Source organism: Scleropages formosus, chromosome 3 (assembly GCF_900964775.1).
Source record: "Scleropages formosus chromosome 3, fSclFor1.1, whole genome shotgun sequence".
NCBI lineage: Eukaryota > Metazoa > Chordata > Actinopteri > Osteoglossiformes > Osteoglossidae > Scleropages > Scleropages formosus.
Genome location: NC_041808.1, coordinates 37324027 through 37330527, shown reverse-complemented (window position 1 = coordinate 37330527; position 6501 = coordinate 37324027).

Sequence of the window (6501 nt, the reverse complement as noted above, 5' to 3'; positions counted from 1 at the left end):
TAAGGATATATAATGGAATGATGCATATACACAATTCTCGGTTTCATCATCAACTTAAACTGTATATACCTCAGTATATACCTCTGTATATACCTATATACCATTTCTCCATTCTTATTGTGGATACCTACTGAACTAGTGAAATTTAGCTACAAGTCTCAGATCAGGTTATTCATGAGTTGCGTTTACTGTAGATATTTGATATTTTTGTAATTCTGAGTTGCATAGGTGTCTGTGGTTATGGAATAGTTTGCAATTTTCATGAGGATCCCATATCCCACAAGTATCAAGAGGTTCAAAAGCTGTGAAGTCCATATGAAAATAAAGTAACTGTGGCACGCCGAGGCGGACGGAGCAGGGAGAGGGAAAGAGTCGCCACAGCTGGGGCTAATTAAGAACCTTATGTATCTGACAGTGATGGAGAGAGACGGAGAAGAAAACGTAGAGCACGGAGCAAGAGAGAATGACCCCCGCACTCATCCCTGAACAAGCCCAAAGACTCCCCGGCAGACTTGTTCCCAGTTCCTCCTTTCCCCCCCCTTCCTTCTCCATGATCGAGGGTACTGTCGGTTTTTAGAGCTCCAGTAATCAGACAAAAGAGCACGCACCTGAGGTCTCTAGCATCATCTGTTGCAGTGGTATCGAAACCTGGGACCTCTCGCACCGATGGACCTCCAGCGTATGCAGCTCCAGCAACAGGAGTCTCTTGGCACTCTAATGATGGCCCAGTTGGCAGAGTACCACGTGTTTATTGAAGCCCTGGCAGTGCTCATGGGCTGCCCTGCTCAGCTGGCAACTGCCCCCGTCCACTTGCCGAAGATGGCCCCGAAGGACGATCCGGAGACCTTCCTCGCGGTCTTTGAGCTCACTCCCCGGGCCTGCTGGTGAGCCTCTGAGGAGTGGGCCCTGCAGCTCACCCCTCTCCTCACGGGCAATGCCCTGACGGCGGACTATGGGGCCCTCTGGGAGGCCATCATGGAGCGGATCGGGCTTATGCCATAGGGATATCGCCAATGCCTGCGTGCTCTGCACATGAAGTCATTTTATATTTCGTCTGTGTTTGGACGTAATTAGCAACACGCGTCCGTGTCGGACTCCTGTCCGGACGCTACAGAAGAATCCGCCTGCTAATATGACTTCAGCAGAATGGCGTGAACTGGCGGATCTGACAGAGGCGAACCAAGAACAACTCCTGGTTTGCACAAACGCCGCTAGCCGCATCACGGATCAATTGGAGCGGTTGACACGACTCCTCAGTCGCTGTGGGCATGGCGCCGAGCCGACCAGTTCACAAACGCATTATGATTGGCAGACATGTCTTCTTGATCATCTTGATGCCCCCTCGGGTCCTCACGCTGAGCCTGCGGTTGCCCTGTGTGACAGTGAGCCGGCTAAAGCACGCAACCTTGTCAGCTGTGCAGGGCTCGAAGAACAGTGCGTCAGGCAGGGAGCAATACGACTCAGTAACGGGCGTTTGACAGAGGAGGAAAGGAGGCGCCGTTTTCTGCAACGTTTATGCTTTTACTGTGGAGCTGCAGATCACGTTCAGGTTTCCTGTCCAGTGCGGCCACCCCGTGGATCCCAACGGACCGACTTACTGGTGAGTGATGTATCTCTCCATACCTCCCTGTTGACATTACCAGTTACAGTATCCTGGGGTTTCCAGCGGCAGGAGACAAAAGCTATGGTAGACAGTGGCGCTGCAGGGAATTTCATGGATCGTGATATTGCTGCGTCCTGGGGCTTGCCCTGTGCCCTATGCTCCAAACCCCTGGCTATTAAAGCTATTGATGATTCTCCAATCGGGTCGGGGCGTGTAGAGCAGCACACAGAGCCCGTTACTATGCAGGTAGGGCCACTCCATAAGGAACAGATATGGTTCTATCTGATTAAGTCCCCTGATCACCCCATTATTCTGGGATATCCATGGTTACTCGCCCATGACCCTATTATCTCTTGGAGTGAGGGGAAACTGCTGTCTTGGGGAAAGCAGTGTCCCAAACACCTGGAGACGTCTTGTAACTCCACATCCATAGAGAGCCCTAATGCAGATCTGCCCCTGCAGATTCCAAGGGAGTACGCAGATCTAGTGGCGGTGTTTAGCAAACACAAGGCTGCAGAACTGCCCCCTCATAGACCTTGGGATTGTGCTATAGATCTTTTTTCTGGCACTACACCCCCTAGGGGGCGGGTGTACCCCCTTTCTCAACCTGAACATCAGGCAATGGAGTCTTATATAACGGAGGCACTAGAAGCCGGACTCATCCGGCCGTCTACTTCTCCAGCTTCCGCTGGCTTTTTCTTTGTTGAGAAAAAAGACGGGGGTTTGCGCCCGTGTATTGATTATCGGGGGCTAAATGCCATTACTGTGAAGTACCCGCACCCCTTGCCTCTTATCAAGTCGGCCCTCGAACAGGTTTCCGGTGCTACCATCTTTACGAAACTGGACCTTAGGAGCGCATATAACCTGATTCGCGTTAGGGAAGGGGATGAGTGGAAGACCGCTTTTAGCACCGCCCTAGGCCATTATGAGTATCTGGTCATGCCTTTTGGCCTGGCGAATGCACCTTCCGTATTCCAGGCTTTTGTTAATGAAGTACTCAGAGAGCTAATTAATCGCTCAGTATTAGTGTATCTGGATGATATTCTGATCTTTTCTCGGTCCCGTGAGGAGCATATTGTACATGTCAGGGAGGTGTTGCAAAAGCTGGCAGCGCATAAGCTGTACGTGAAAGGGGAGAAGTGCCAGTTCCATGTGCAATCTGTGGATTTCCTGGGGTACATCCTAACACCCAATGGGGTCACGATGGATCCACAGAAGGTCTCGGCAGTTCTGTCATGGCCCCAGCCAAAGACAGTAAAGGACCTGCAACGGTTCCTAGGTTTTGCGAATTTCTACAGGCGCTTCATAAGGAACTTCAGTTCCGTTGCAGCCCCGTTGACTGCTCTGTTAAAAGGAGCCCCTAGGCGCCTGACCTGGACCCCTGAGGCTAGTCAGGCCTTTGAAGACCTAAAGAAGCGTTTTACTTCTGCCCCAATCCTGAAGCACCCTGATCCCAAACTGCCCTTTATTGTGGAAGTTGATGCCTCTGAGGCAGGGGTAGGGGCAGTGCTCTCACAGCGCCAGGGAAATCCCCTGAAGCTCTATCCATGTGCGTATTTTTCACACAAAATGCCGCCTACTGAAAAGAATTATAATGTAGGAAACAGGGAGCTCTTAGCCATAAAGATGGCCTTGGAAGAGTGGAGACATTGGTTAGAGGGGGCTACGCACCCATTTTTAGTGTTAACTGATCACCGGAACCTGGAGTATCTGCAGAAGGCAAAGAGGCTCAATTCCAGACAGGCGCGGTGGGCCATGTTCTTCACTAGGTTCCGTTTCACGGTGACCTATCGTCCTGGCTCCAAGAACGGCAAGGTCGATGCCCTGTCCCGCTTGTTCGAGGTATCGCCTCAGCTCTCCCCACCAGACACCATCTTGTCCCCGATGCAGTTTGTGGCTCCTATCCGTTGCGCTTTATTGGACGATATCCAAGCAGCCCAACGTCAAGAACCCGGTCCCAACGAGCAGCCCCAAGACAAAGAATACGTCTCGTCCACCGTTCGGTCCGAGCTCCTATACTGGGCCCATGATGGTCCAAGTACAGGACACCCAGGGGTCAACCGAACCTTGAAGCTTCTCTCTGAACGCTTCTGGTGGCCATCCATGAAACAGGACGTACGAGACTTCGTCCTTGCCTGCACCACATGTGCCCAGGCCAAAGTCCCACGGCAGCTGCCAGCAGGGCTTCTTGAACCACTCCCGATTCCCAACCGTCCATGGTCCCATATAGCGGTGGACTTCCTTACTGATCTTCCGTGCTCTGATGGAAACACCACCATATTGGTCGTCATAGATCGCTTTTCCAAAGCCTGTCGACTGATCCCTCTGAAAGCTCTGCCCACAGCTCTGGAGACCGCGGAACTGCTGTTCCAACATGTCTTCCGGCTGTATGGCCTGCCAGAGGATGTCGTCTCGGACAGGGGACCCCAGTTCACCTCAAGGGTCTGGAAGGCCTTCTTTGCCCGCTTAGGAGTCTCAGTCAGCCTCTCCTCTGGTTACCATCCACAGTCTAATGGGCAAGTGGAATGCCTCAACCAGGAGACTGGACGTTATCTGCGGAGTTACTGTGCTCAGAATCAGGCAGATTGGAGCAGATACCTCCCCTGGGCAGAGTACGCCCAGAACTCCCTGGTCCATTCGTCCACAGACTTAACTCCTTTCCAGTGTGTGCTCGGTTACCAGCCTCCGCTGTTTCCGTGGACGATGGAGAGCAGTGGGTTGCCAGCTGTGGACGACTGGTACAAGAGGAGTGAGTCGGTGTGGGAATCCGCACATGTCCGTCTCCAGGAGGTGGTGTCCAGCCAAAAGGAGAAGGCCGACAAAAAGGCGTAGGACTGTATTGTACCAACCAGGGCAGAGAGTGTGGTTGTCCACCCAGGATCTCAAACTACATTTGCCCTCGAGGAAGCTTGCCCCCCGTTTCATCGGCCCATTCAAGATCCTGAAGAGGATCAACCCGGTTTCTTACCGCCTTCAGTTGCCCTCACATTATCGTATCTGTCCCACGTTTCATGTTTCGCGCCTCAAGCCCCATTGTGTTTCCGCCCTGCAGAGCCCAGCAGTCTCTCCACCTCCACCGTTGGATGTGGATGGTTCTCCTGCCTACTCCGTCAGGGCCCTCCTGGACTCCAAACGGAGACGGAGTACGCTGTACTATCTGGTCGACTGGGAGGGCTATGGGCCGGAGGAGCAGTCTTGGGTACCAGCACGGGACATATTGGACCCAGCTCTTATTGAGGACTTCCATGAGTCTCATCCAGATCGGCCTGCTCCGCGACGGCGGGGGCGACCGCCTACCCGCCGGCGTTCTGCGGCTGGAGCCGCCCCTGGAGGGGGGGGTACTGTCACGTCCCACGGGGTCACTGCCCCTCCTGGTCAGAGGCGGCGCCACTCAGTGCCGCTAGTTAACGCTTACCTATCACCTCACAGTCTCGTAGGACATGGAGGTATAAAAGGAGCCAGCGGAGCAGAACCACTTGTGGATTCTTAATCAGCGGTTCTATTGTGCTCTCTTGGCGATTAGTAGTCTCTTGTTCCCACAATCTGTTTCCTAGGTGTGCATGTTCCAGTCCCGAGTGCCCGTCCCGTCAGTTCCTGCCTCTTGTTCTTCAGTCCTGGTCCATCGTTCCTGTCCGGTATTTTGTCACGTCTCGGGGTTGCGGTCATACTCACAGATTAGCGTTTCACTGTTCACCGTAGTTCAAACACCGTGTGTGTTTCCTGGTCTCGTGTTTCCTGTTTCACTTCCACCGAGTGTCTTACAATACGCACAGTACACTTTTAACATCACACTGCACGTGAAGTCATTTTATATTTCGTCTGTGTTTGGACGTAATAAGCAACGCGCGTCCGTGTCGGACTCCCGTCCGGACGCTACATGTGCGGTGTTCCCCGTCTTTTGCCTGCCTTCTTTGTGAATCCTCCTACAAATCACAGATGATGGACTGCACTAATTGCTTGCTGTCCCACATTTTCTGTATCTGCACTAATGCTGTAAGTTTACAAAAAGGAGCAGTACACATTTAGTTTTGTTTTCCTCCCATTAATACCTTGAAGTACATTTACATGTATTCATTTAGCAGATGCTTTTGTCCAAAGCAATCTGCATCTCAACAAAAGTACAATTTATGCATTACATTAAGAGAAGGAGACATAGCTGCAGACATGAAAGTCTCAAGCAAACCTAGTTTGTTCCCAACCACTTGCTGCACCGAGGTTCATCGTTCGAGTAGGTGCATAAGAGACTGGATAGACAAATCCCGATACCCTCCCACCAATTTTTTTTTTTTTTAAATATTATAAGATACACAAATGAGCAAGTACAATGCCAGAGTAATGGCTGAATAAAGGTTGTATCTGGGGATGCTCATGGAGTTATGATGCGTGAACAGTTACACCATAAATGACCTGGAGAGATCTTGGGTGAAGTGGATCTGGAAAAGGTGGGTTTTCAGACCCTTCTTAAAAATAGACAGTTTCCTCAGTCCTGAGTGACAAGGGAAGGTCATTCCACCACAACAGACCCAGAACCGAAGACCTTTGAGCTTTGCCTTTCGTGGGCGGTACCACGAAGTGAGGAGAAGTAGATGAGTGAAGGGGCCTGGCTGGGGTGTACCAGTTGATTAAGTCTTGTAAATAGCTGGGAGCAGTTCTATTGATGTATTTGTACACAATAACCAGGGTTTTCAATTTGATTCGGGCAGCTATAGGAAGCCAGTGCAGAGAAATGAGTAGAGGAGATACATGGGAGCTGTTTAGCAAATCAAACACAACTTGTGCAGCAGCATTCTGTAGAAGCTGCAGAGGTTTTATGGCATTAGCAGGAAGGCCACACAGGAGAGAGTTACAGTAGTCCAGACAGGAAGTCACCATGGCCTGGACAAGTAGTTTGGCAGAGT